The sequence below is a fragment of the Furipterus horrens genome, unplaced genomic scaffold (assembly GCF_987537825.1).
Source record: "Furipterus horrens unplaced genomic scaffold, mFurHor1.1.pri manual_scaffold_16, whole genome shotgun sequence".
Lineage (NCBI taxonomy): Eukaryota > Metazoa > Chordata > Mammalia > Chiroptera > Furipteridae > Furipterus > Furipterus horrens.
Window position 1 is genome coordinate 4290311 of NW_028327186.1, and position 13411 is coordinate 4303721.

The 13411-nt window shown below is 38.4% G+C and overlaps 1 protein-coding gene across 1 annotated transcript in view; it reads right to left on the reverse strand.

Moving 5' to 3' along the window:
• Positions 1–13411, reverse strand: part of MEF2A (myocyte enhancer factor 2A) — an 89965-nt gene that overhangs the window by 53588 nt on the left and 22966 nt on the right. Inside the window, exon 2 of the mRNA XM_090263582.1 lies at positions 13127–13209. The gene's annotated coding sequence lies outside the window, so the exon portion shown is untranslated. The remainder of the gene's footprint in view (positions 1–13126; positions 13210–13411) is intronic.

A 13411-nucleotide genomic window follows, 5' to 3' on the forward strand; every position in this document is an offset into this window, starting at 1 on the left:
GCGTGAGGGCCGCAGGCTGACAGCAGGCTGTTCGTAGTGCGGTGTGTGGGAGCCGGAGTCAGACGCCCACGTCCCACCGAGCGGGGGTGAGCACCCCGACCCCCCCGCTGCTCAGGGCCCGGCCGTGCAGCTTCAGCGGAGGCCGTGACGATGCGGCCAGATAACACGGCTCCTACCCTAACACAGAGACAGAACCGAACAGTCTACAAAGCATGACTTTCCTTGAGCTTATCAGAAAGCTAAGGTTGCAAGGCAGCCGTGGGGTGGAATTCCAAAGGCTGACGAGGCTCTCTGAGGAGCCCAGAAGCTTCCACCACAAAAGCTGGGAAGAAGAAGTCAGCTGGCCGTCTAACACATCCTTAAAGGCTGCACGGGCTAGTGCGACAGTTTAGAGTCTCTGGAACCCCCAGACAAGCGGGCTGTGGTTTCTTCCATGGACCTGTTCCATGTGCTCACAAGAAAGATTGGGGGACAGTACAAAAGATGGGAGGGGGGCCCCCTTGGCGACACGCAAATACAGACTTCTGTCCACTTTGCAGGCATCGGTCATTTATTAGATACATGACTTTGGGGTGCACTCAATAAACTTCTCTTACCCTTAGTTTTCAAATCTGTAAAGTGGGAATAATGAATTTCACAAAGGATTTTGTGAGGATTCATAAAAGTAAAGGACCTGTTCAGCACTTGGCATAACAGGTGCTTAAAAATTTATATTCATTATTATTACTCAGTTATTTCCAACTCCAAGTACCCATCGGTTGATCATAAAATTAATGACGGCAGCAGAGGCCTGGCTGCCACTGAGGGAACATCTAAAAGGCAAAGAGCAATTTTAAGTTTTGCAAATTTAAGAAGATATTTATAGAAATTCATCAGATATTATAAACCTACAAAAATGTATGAAATTAGAAAAAGCTAGTTATTTGGGAGAAGACTGTGATTCTCTTTTATGAAAGGATTCAAAGTTCATGATTAGTCAGATTTTTCATCGACAGCATTTACTCTTGTTAACACGTTTTAATTTTATGCCGTGGACATCACAGTAAGTGGACTGGGGTTACTGACAGGATTCTTTATTGTCTGGGGACTTCTGACTGCAGAGACAAGCACTGGCTCTCCTCTATGCTTCTGTTAGTGTTCCTTTTCCTTGATGTATATATATATAATTTTAAAATAAACAGCATTAGGTACTTAGAAGACAGTTCATATTCCTCCAGTTTCAACAACGAAAAGATGAAACAGAACATAAACTGGGATCTCTCGAAGCAACCCAGAGCACAGCCGTCTATGACTAATTACTGCTTTTTCCCTCCCCCACAGGCACAAACACAGTCTAGGTCAGCCACACTCTGTCCAGGGACTGTGCTAGCAGGGAATGAGAACTAAATAAACTTGGAATGGAAACGACAGAGGAAAGACAGGAGAGGAACCCGAGTTAATGACCGTGGAGCCACCCTAGCTCCCAACCTCTTGTCGGATGAGACGGTGAAACCCTGACTGCCCTGGTCAGCCTGTTCCCTGCAGCAGAGCATCCTCCCTGATGCATGCATGCAGATGGTTTCGGAGCTGATTACAGTCCGTTCCCAAAAGGGTAAGTACATTATAGATCATTTTAAAATGTTTCAGGCAGGTTATCTTCATATAAAATCTAAGTGTTTTTCCTTGATCTATCGCTTCATTCTGTAATTTTTTGTTCTAGACATAAAAGATGGTACAAATGGTCATAAGACCAAAATCTTCAAGTTAAAATAGCAGATGATACACACAGAAGCTGGAAAAAACAGAAATGCCTTGTAAATAAATATAAACCATATAGCAAAACACATATAGAGTCTTAAAAATGAAAAGCGTTTTCTATGCGGCTCTAAAGAGAGCGATTTCTGATACCTCAGAGGGACTCAGGATAGCACAGCCTTTATAAGAAACGACAACGTGTGAATGAACACAGCGAAGAGCTGCTCGACAGCAGTGTGGGGCCAAAGAAGCCGCGTTCACAGGTGAGCAACCAATCCTTTTAATATACCCAGATCATAATCTTACGTAGAAACGCGGCAAATTAATAAATGACTGGAGCAAAGATAAAGCAGGAGACAGCACAGCAGCTCGCTGATTAGCCACTCATTGCTCCCTAAAGTTCCCAAGCACCTTACAAAACTGCTTCGAAATTCTCACACATCCCGCCAGCCAACCAGAATTCAGTATCTTCTTCAGACCGGTTCTGCTGGCACAGGGAGGCAGGTTTTCATCTTCGCTGTAATAAGAAACCTCATGGCCACAGCTCGCCGCGCCAAAGAAACCCCCCCACAGGATTGCTTTACAGGCATCTAGTACCCAAAAGACATTTTACATCATCAATGGGCAGCACAACCGTGAAGGCAGAGGGTGGGTGATTTTTTTCTTTTTAAGAAGGTGCCTCAGGCTCCTCTTTCTGCAGAGGGTTCACTAAAGGAAACAGTATTTACCCCAAAGTCAGATCCTGAAGAAGAGGCCCGCACTGCCGACACGAAGCCCAATTGCCTCTCGCTGAGTTTGAGTGGGCAGTTCACAAGCGCTGGTAACAGGGAATCCTGAACTGCGGTACTAAATAAGAGAAGCCAATATGGAAAACGCATGATGCTATGTTACCTCATTACATTAATTTTCACTTGTCCTCCCAAATTAAAAAAGAATAAAAGAAGAAAAGTAAATGACTGTCTGAACTGAGCAAGATCAAGATGCAGTCCTATACAAATGCTAACAATTATCTATAGATTATAAAAAGCCATTGAGTACATCAATATTGTAATTTTGTCTCATTTCTTCAAAGATATTAAGTAAACATGAATTTACCAAATAATATCTTCCCATTTTATCTCTTCTAAAATAAATACAAATCTTTGCTGTGTATACATATAAAAGCTAGCTTTTATTTTTAAGTACTTCAATTTTTTCAGCTCTTTCTCCTTGAAACTCAATGTATATCTTAAACATTGATGATATGTAACTGATTTGTAAGAACTAGACTAGTTTGGTATACGACCATTAAACCCATGTTCCTCAAGGAAAAAGTTCTCATTTTTAGGTCAACACAGTTATTTTTAAGTAATATAATAGAAAATATACTAGCCTTAGAGTAAAAGAGCCTATTTTCAATCCTAGCTCTGCCATTAGTTAGCTATTAATGATCTTGACCAAGTCCTTAAGTTCTCTGGGCCACAGTTACTTCATTTTGAAAAGAGCAGATACCAAATACTTCACAGAACACGTAAATATTAAGGTAAATGAGAAAGTATATTTAAGCATCTAAGGCACAATCGATGCACAGTGGACACAAATCCATAAAAGGTCAATAAATGCTCTCTCAGTCAGTGAGTCTCGGCTGTTTATTTGCTTGGTCAAATATCACAGAGGAGTGGCGCTGGGTGGTGGGTAAGAGGACAGGTTCTGCAGCGAGCCGGCCTGGGTTCAAACCTCAGCTGCACCCCTTATTAACAGCTAACCTTAGCTGTTTAACTTCTCTAAGCTTCAGGTGCCACCTCTTAAAAATACAACAACAATAATGCTTATACACCTATGTGTGTGTTAAGAGATAACATAAAATCCTTAGCGTGGTATGCAGCACAAGCAAGTTTACAAATGTTAAGAAAATTGCAACAGAGGCATTCAAATTGCTGTGAAATGTGCATAAAAAACAATTATCAGGAACTCAGGACATCAACCCACTGCAAAGTCCTCGGCCACCACCCAGACACCAGAGTGACATCGCTTGCCTAATGGGCCCTGCGTTCCAACCACATTCTCAACTACTCACCCTGGGTGTCCTACGGATATCTCAAAATCCAACATTTTTTATACCCAAGCACGTCGAGTCTACTCCTTTCCTGTACCCACACCTTTCCTGCCCAGTTTAAACACCCTGTCTAGCCAAACCATTCCCTTCTGTCCAGCCCCCACGGACCCGCACTGCCTGGAAGAGCGGGCATTACGGGACCCGGTCCCCCCTCAGCCTGGTACTGTACCCCCAGAGACGACCACGGCCTCCCCTAGCCGCGGCTTTGCCACAGTCCGCTCACGGGGCTCCGCAGGCCTTCGTATCCTCTCCAATCCAATTTCCCACTTTCCCCAGGGCAATGTCATTATCACTTACCACTGTTCTTAAAGTCCGAGTCCTGAACGCGACCTACAAAGTCCTGTCTAATCGTGTCTCTGCCTCTCCCCACCGCCCTCCCCCCTGCCACCCTTCCTCCTGCTCAGGGAGCTTCCGGGCACAGGCCTTTCCGTGCTTAAAAGGCTCCTAACTCCTTGCAGGCCCCCAACCCCCCTCCCGTCTAGCAACCATCGAAATGACCCCTGGGACTACTTAAGCAGTAGCTGAAGAAAAGCTATCAGTCAAAAATGTCACAGAGACATTTTTGGATGGGCATATCCATCACTACATAAACTAAACCTCAAAATCTGCAAGAGCCATGCAATTCCAATTTAATGAGTCTATGCCACTTTTCGATGGCAGAGTACTAACATAATTTCCATTAAATGGAAGGATCACAACACTGCACTATACCCTGCCCCAGTTCCAACGTCAGGGGGTAATTTATCGGAGGCCACAATGGCCTGTTGAAATATAAAGGCCATGGGCAGTTACCGGCTCCCTTCGAGTTATGACCCCCTAAAAGGTCCCCACCTCCCAGTCCCTCCCTCCTAGTACGCACAGCAATGATACCCTTCCCTGCCTATCAGGAGTATAGTTTCAAGTATTTGCAAAGGAATCAAGCTGCAACTCACTTCCTACAACCACTCTTGCTTCAAGACAACCTAGAAAAAAAATACATATGCAATAAGATTCCTCCCAATCTCTATTCTTGAAGAACTAAAATGACCTCTGTGATTCTTGAGGAATCAGTTTCTGGATTAGCCACAGGCTGGTCCTGGGAAGAAAAAATGATGGTTGAGTGTAGTTTAGACTGAGGTTCTCACAGAAGCTACTGCTGTTTACCATTTACGCACAAAACAATAATAATTATTTCAATAAATGGATCAATAAAACTCATTGATTGAACGCAGGGGCTCTCAATTTAAATGGACACTAGATTCAATTGAGGAGTTAAAACATACATTTTGCATGCATGAACTTATCCTGGCCCCACAATAAAACTATGAAATCATAATTGAGACCAATGGCCAAGCAACGTTTTATTAAAGCTCCATAGATTATTATGATGCACGCACATCCCTAGTTCAGAGAAACTTTTATTACATTACAACACTAAACTATTCATTCAGACACCGGCTACGTGTGAGAGTGAGGGGACAAAAGTCACCGAAGTGGTGAGGTCCTAATGGCACCCGATACACACATTCATATTCATTTCCATAAAGAAGTACCTTCTCTCCCTTTTCTGTGAATCGCGTGGCTTTCTAAGTCTTTTTCTTTTCCCCACATTTGATAAAGATACAAGAATTTTATATCCCTCGTATGCTTTTATGAGGAGAAAGAAGACAGAAATATAATGGAAATATATTATCCAAACAAGCAAGGAACCCTAGAGGCCACATCCACTTTGCTAAAAGATCTCCTTGAAAACTTAGAATCAAGCGATGTCAAGCAACTGTAACCCCAATTTCAGTGCTGTGTAGTACAACACGCCACGCACACACGGACTCACACACACACACAATTACGCACTACATCCCCATAGGAAAGACGCTCATATTACACCTTCTCTTTGCAAGACAAACTTGAGGGAAACTATCTTACTGTGATTTGTGATGCGATCAGAGGTTCTCTGCCCTTACAGAATTATCTTTCAAATACTTTTAATATGAAAAAAAATTTCTTTGTTTCCTCTAAAATATGTTGTTTCCGTAAGTGTTTACAAACAATTAAATCTGGGCAGAAATGCAAATTCTGAATTAATTTACTACTACTGTTTTGTGGAAAACAAAGATTTCACTTCAGGCCGAACTGCAGCCAGATTTGTGCATGCTGTATCTAATTACATAGTTTTAAAATACAGTGGTATGTTGTATGAACACAATGATGGCAATTAGTCACTATTTAAAGAAATGATTCAACAACAACAAAAAAAATCACTTTGAATATAAATGCAGTTTTGCTGTATGTAACTTTCATAAAGGAAAAACAAACATTCAAACTTAATTTTATAAAGCTCTCACTTACGTTAGGTTGTTATCAATTTTAGGTAAAATTCAAAACACTAACATCTGATTCAAGAAAGACAGAGAGCATTGAGAAAATAATCCTTAGTGACTAAAAGAAACTACTTAAAGAATTCTGTGGGTAACATAACAGATATTCTGGCCAGCAGAACAATTCAAGTGCTATAAATCTATCAAAAGACAGGCAAGAAATCATTATGACTCAAAGCCACTGTGAACAACAGCGGAGGCCGAAGCCTGCCCAGGGGTGTGGAGCCCAGAGGAGGCGAACGGGGGCTGAAATCCAGCTTGTCCCCCACTCTCTAAGCCCGAACCCCTAGCAGGGGGCAGCACCCACTTAAAACTGGGAGTGGGGCCTTTTTCTGACTTTGCGAAGGTTAGCTGGGGCCTGGCTCTAACACCTGCAAGCCACTTGTACAAAAGCTAGGGAAACTGAAATATTGAACATTGGTGGCTTTGCCTGAGAAAGCCTGAGGTTTTGGAGCAGCAAAATATCACTTCTTACTGTGTGCTTATTATGAATGTTTTAGGTAAAATCTAAAAACTAAGCAGTGGTTTAAGTATGGTATCTATCTTTATCTGGACTTCTCTGATTAATAACAGGTGGCATATTTTTGCATGCTTTGACCCTGTGTTTTCAGATTGAACACATTTTAAAACTGAATGCTAAAAAATCAGAGGAAAAGCACAGGGTGAAATGTTAAGAGAGCCTATTCCTGTTAGAGAAATGTGTATATGCCTTGTTCTATACAATATACAATACGGTGCTAAAAAGTATGTGTTGTCACAAATACTGATCAGTAACATATCATCTTAAACTTGCTTCAGAAGTTAACTAGATGTTATGGAAATTAGAAGTAATTTTTTATTGCTAAGATCACGCCCTTCATTTAATTGTACAGGAAGTATGAAGGGTCTGGTTTTGGTTTTGTTTTTTTGTTAATTGTGCTTCCTTAAAGCAAGACATACCTTTATTTTAAAATGATATAAATTATTAATCATTTTAAATGATCCAAGCTACTGACTAAAAAGACATTATAAGTTCAAAATTCTTATCAGAATTACCAGTCTATAAATTTCCTATTTTTTTTCTAGATATACCAATGAAGTGTCGTGTGATTTTTCAGGGACTCACTTTTTTGCTCCCTCAACAGCTCCACAAATGCAGTGCGAACACAGCTCGAACTCTTTTGGGAAATTAGGGGGATTGAAGGAGACCAAAGTTTTGCCATCCCAAAATATGCCTTTTTGGATATTGATTTTATGCTGGTTATTAAGAAACAAAAGACCTTCGACCCTCCCCGTTACCTGCCTAAAGGGATTCAGAAAGAACCTGATATTAACCCCAGCATAGTCCCCTCAGCCTCTTTGGAATCCCAGACCCCTGTCCCACTCTCCTCTCCCCAGAATGGTTTTAAACCTCAACTGCCCAGGGCACCTTTGGGTCTAATTATTTTATGGCACCCTCACATGAACACCTGCGATAAATTGGGGGCATCTTCTCCTGTTAATTTGCCTCATGCTAATCTGATTATGAGCCCAGCTACAAGAACTCAGAGAAGCTGGAAGGAAAGTTATTTTTTGCGCCCCACAGGATATGACCACCAGGCACAACGTTATTAAAATCATTATTAGAAAAGAGACTTTGTAGACTGCTCTTCTTAAGAGTAAAGCCCATCCACACGTGACCTTTCATTAGCAGATTTATTACACCTACATAACAGCCATGTCCAGTCTTCACAGGGAACACACGAGAGAAATACAGGCCACAGCAAAGCCAGGGATGGCACTGAAAGCGACATTCTAGCCCTGCAGCACCACTCACGCCACCACTCACGCATTTCAGTATTAACACTCCTCACTGTAAATGCAGATACTTACACCTGTCCCAAATGCTTTTCAGTTTGTCATGATGTGGGGGTGAGGGGTGGGCAGGGGGCACTTTACACATAATTACATCATGAATAAAGATAAATTTTCATTACTAGAAACCATCTCAGTTTTCTATATTATGATTCAAATACTGTTTACTAAAAATTCTTAACCTTATATCACCCAGATCACACCTCTATATACAGTTAATGTTTCTCTAGGTCTAACCTTATCTTTATTTGTAAAGATAAACTTGATTTGGGGTAAACCATCATACTCAGAATCGGATTTCTAAATGAATATGAAAAGGAAGATAGAAAAAATACATAGAAAAGAGGCAAACAATGAATTTAGAAATTGGCATATCTGGTGTTAACATATAATGTATACAAACATAAAATATATACATTTTATCTGTTTGTGTTTTTCCATCTTATTTTTCATAAACTGAATCACAAGTGATGAATTCTTTTGTTTCTGGCTTTGAGAAATGTATTTGATATTTGCCTGTGTAAGTCTGCAGCTGTAGTTCATTTATTCTTATTACATTATATGACTGTATGACAGCTGTAAGTGACCGTTGATGAACGGTGTATCGTATCTGAAGCTATCATAAATACTGCGTCTCTTAGTACACGTGACCGTGCATTCCTCTCCAGAGTATACCCACGGAAAGAAATTGCTGGGTCATAGGATACATGAGCATCAAAAAGCTTCCTGAAGTGGCTGCAGTGACACACATTCCCATCAGCGGTGTACACTGAATTCCCATAACTTAGCACCCTACCCAAACTGGTACCTGTCCATTTTAGCTGCTCCAGCTGCTTATGACAGAGCCTCTTTGCAGCTTTAATTTATATTTCCCATATTACTAATGAGGTTAATTAAGCACATTCTTCACATGTTTTTTAAATATTTGGATTATTTTATGAAGTACCTTTTCATCTTTCTTGCACATTTTTCTATTGGACTGTTTCTCACATTGATTTGTAGGACTGCTCTGAATGTTCTGAGAAATGCCTTTTGTCCGTTTTCTGTGTTGCAAGTATTATGTTCTTCCACTTCGGTTTACCTCTCTACTCTCCTAAAAGAAACTCTGCAAGAATAAAATTTCTTAATTTTAAGGGAATCAAATTTATCATCTGTTTTACTTACATTAGTAGTTTTTATTTCTTCATAATAACTCTTTGCCTGTCAAAAGGTCATACACATGTTCTCTTTGTTTTAGCTTCTAAAATTTTATAATTTTTGCCTTTTATGTTGAGATGTACAATCAATGTTAAACTGACTTTTGCATGTGGTAAGGAATATGAGTCATTTTTTTCTGTCTGGATCACCAATTGTTCCCATATGATTTACTGAATAATTCTTTCCCTGATACTCTTAAAGTGCCAGTTTTGTCACAGAGCAAGTTTCCATGCACATATTGACCTTCTCCCAGGCTCTGTATTTCTTCTCTATCCTTGTGGCACTATTTCATGGAAATAGTTATTGTAGATATCTAAGTATGCAGCACAGAAAGTCTTTCTACTTTGATCTTCTTTTTCAACACTATCAAAGCAATTTTAAGATTAATAAAAATCATATGATCATATCAATAGAAGCAAAAAAACTGACAAAATCCAGCACCCACTTATGATAAAAAAACTCTCAGCAAAGTGGCAATAGAGGAAACATACCACAAATAATCAAGACCATATATAATAAACCCACAGCTAACATCATAATCAACAGGGAAAAACTAAAGATCACAAACAAGATAGGAATGTCCAATTTCACCACTCTTATTCAACACAGTACTGAAAGTCCTAACCACAGCTATCAGCCAAGAAGAATAAATGAAAGTCAGCCTTTGGAAAGAAGGAAGTAAAACTGTCATTATCTACAGATGATGTGATGGCATACAGAGAGAATGCTAAGCTATTCTTGGGCCATAAAATTTCCTTTAAAACACAAAACAAAAACAAACTAGCAAAATTTTAATAATATTGATTGGGGTTACAGTTGAACCTTAAACAATCTGGGAGATGGAGCACCAACCTTCCACCTAAATACATATATAACTACAGTTGGCCCTCCGCTTACACTGGTTCCCAATCATGAAGTTTATCCTTGAACCACAGGTTTGAAATGCATGGGTCAGGTGAACTGCAGTCAACTGAACTGTGGTTAACTAGAAAAAAAATCCATGTAAAAGTGGACCTGTGCAATTCAAAGTCATGTTGTTCAAGGGTCAACTGTACTCAGAATTGACAATAATCCTCAAAAGAGCATGGATTATAACCTCAGAAAGGCATTACCACAGTCAAAGACTAAATTAACTCTACATAAAGGCTATTCTGGACCAATGTTGACAAAGCTTAAAAAGAAGGCTCAAAATAATTCAGCTGATGCCAAGTAATTTATTTATACATGTACAAAAAGGTAGTTGAACACCATATAAAACATACAAAAAAAATTCCTTCATCCAACAATGTGAAATCACAATGTCCAGCATCCAAACAAAAATTACAAGAAATAAAGAGAAGGAGGAAAATGTGGCCCATAATAAGAAAAATTGATCAATATAAAGAAAACCAGGAATAATAAAGTTATGGAGTTAGCAGGTGAGGGCACTAAAACGACAATTATAAATAAGCTCTCTATGTTAGAAAAGGTAAAGGAAAATAACATAAGGAGAAAAGTGGAAGAAATAAAACTTCCAGAGATGACAAATAATAATCAGAAATAAAAACACACACCAGATGCGATTAAGAACAGATTTTATGTTGCAGAAGAAAAGACCAGTAAACTTGAAGACATGACAATATTAACTCTCCAAATAAAGCAGAGGAGATGAAAAGAATTTTTAAAGAATGAAAGAGTGTAAGTGCCAAGAGAGGTAATACCAAAAATACAACTAGAATCTCCCTGTCAAAAAAATAAATAAAAAGGAAAAGGAAGGAAGGAAGGAAGGAAGGAAGGAAGGAAGGAAGGAAGGAAGGAAGGAAGGAAGGAAGGAAGAAAGAAAGAAAGAAAGAAAGAAAAAGAAAAAGAAAGAAAGAAAGAAAGAAAGAAAGAAAGAAAGAAAGAAAGAAAGAAAGAAAGAACAACCTGGGGCAAGTGAAATATTTGGAGAAATATTGGCCCGCATTTTCAAATTTGTTTGTAAAAAAACACCGAAAATATTATCTAAGCAGTATTTTCTCAAAGAAAACCATACTAAGGCACATCCTAATCAAAGGACTAAAACAATCATTGTAAAAGTCTTGAGAGTCCAAAAAATAGGAAATTTACATATTGGGGCACAAAATAAGAGTAACATCAGACTTTCTGTCAGAAACTGGGCAAGCTATTTCAGAAATTTAATTATTTCACAACATATTACCGGATATAAAGAGGGACATTTCAAGATAGAGGACCCAATTCATCAGGAAGACATTAAAAAAACTAAATACACATGCACCTAATAATAGAGCTTCAAAATACATGAACCAAGAAGTGAAAGGAGAAACACACAAATCCATAATTAAGGGTGAAGATTCCCATACACCTCTGCCAGCAACTACTGAAATAAACAGAAAATCAGAAGGGAGAAATCTTGAACACTATCAACTAATCTGACCCTGCCATGAAGAATAAGACACTGTCTACACCCTTGAGCTTAGGGAAGGAAGCATCATAGAGAGTCCTCTAAAGCTTAAACTTGACCCCAAATGTAACAGCGCAAGCTATGCACACAGCCATCACCACAGCTCAGAGAAGGTGCAGAGGTCTGAGCTATGGGCATGAGACCGGCTAAATACCTACAGTATTTTAATTCAAATCGCTCAGTTTTGAGCAGTTAGTAAACAAAAGGAACTTCTGAGAAGTGTAAGTTAGACTTAAAAAAATAAAAATAAACACTCAAAGATTTACACAAGATCAACCAAAATTTATATTTCTAAATGTGAAGTCAACTTCGTTATTCCCATCCTGCCTGTACATAGGTAAGTTTTGGACTGAGAAATACTTTGCTTCAATTGAAAAGACAATGCTTTTTCTCCTAGTTCCCCAAACTGAAGGATATCATAAAACTGGCTGTTTTTCAAAGTTTAATAGTAAAAACATATAGCCACAATAAAGTGATATTGGAATACACTATTTTAACAAGGAACTCATTGTGTAAGTTCATAAAAGTAATTTCTAACATTAAATTATTGAAGTAAAAAATTAGACCTTACATTAAATAGCAAAACTATTCTTAAATTAACAACAACAAAAATAACTTGAGTACTTTTACCAAATTTTTACTGACATAATCAGGCTTACTCAATGATTTCTAATATTTAAAAAGTTAATGGTTACTTATTATGGCATACCAAAACTATTTTTTACATTATTTTAAAAATGTCTAGTGATAATATCATTTGTTGTCATTAAAAAAAAAAGAAATAGGTAGACTTCAGAGAATGTTTAACTCATAAAAACTGAGTAGAACTACATATCGTAACGACATATTAGAACCATTAACCTAGACCAGTTAAGTTTTAAATCAAAATAGCCTATACAGCTTTGCAATTATGGGCCTATGATATCAGGCAATAAATTCAAAGTCACACAAAAAAGTCCACATTTTAAAGGATCACTTAAATTAGCTTAATTTTTTTCATTGACCCTTCCCACCTTCCAAAAAACATGGCTAGATTTGTCTACTTTGTTTATCATTTCAAAACCGCTTCCTTAGCTTATGCAATATCCTCAAACTCTCCCTTCCTCCTAATTATTGTCAGAGTAAATATGAACTACTCACTTCAGATCTTTTTCTTCTTTTTTTAAAAAAACAAGGCTAATTGATATAGAAGTGTCAAAGATGAAAAGGTCTGGTGTTATCTGAGCAGTGTCTGACAAAATATGTGAGAAATTATCACTATATAATATTATGCACTTCGACTACAGTCTATTACTTTCCTTAATTCCATCTACATTAATTCCCAAAATAAACTCCAAAATGACGGTCATTCAAACAGACAGGACAGTCTGAATGGATTACATTTAACTCCCAAAGTTAAATATTTTAACAAAGCATTTCCATTCTGTTTATTTACTACATATCACAGAAAAATGAACAGTGTCTTACTAGAGATGACGTATCAACAGAAAGTGCACTTAGATATGATCCTTGCAGAAAATTCTTGCTTCTTTTTCACAAAATGCAGTTCCCTGATAAAGAAAAAAAAAGAGACAGGTTAGTAATTGTTAACTCTGACACAGAATTAAATATACATTTCATTATTACAAATTCCAACGATAACCCTATGTCTGGCAGCACCACAATTACTTGCTGAATAATAGAAAGTAAGTTTTTAAAAGTCAGTTGTGCTATTTGGTTAATAAAAAACATACTGTTAGCCAACTGAGCATT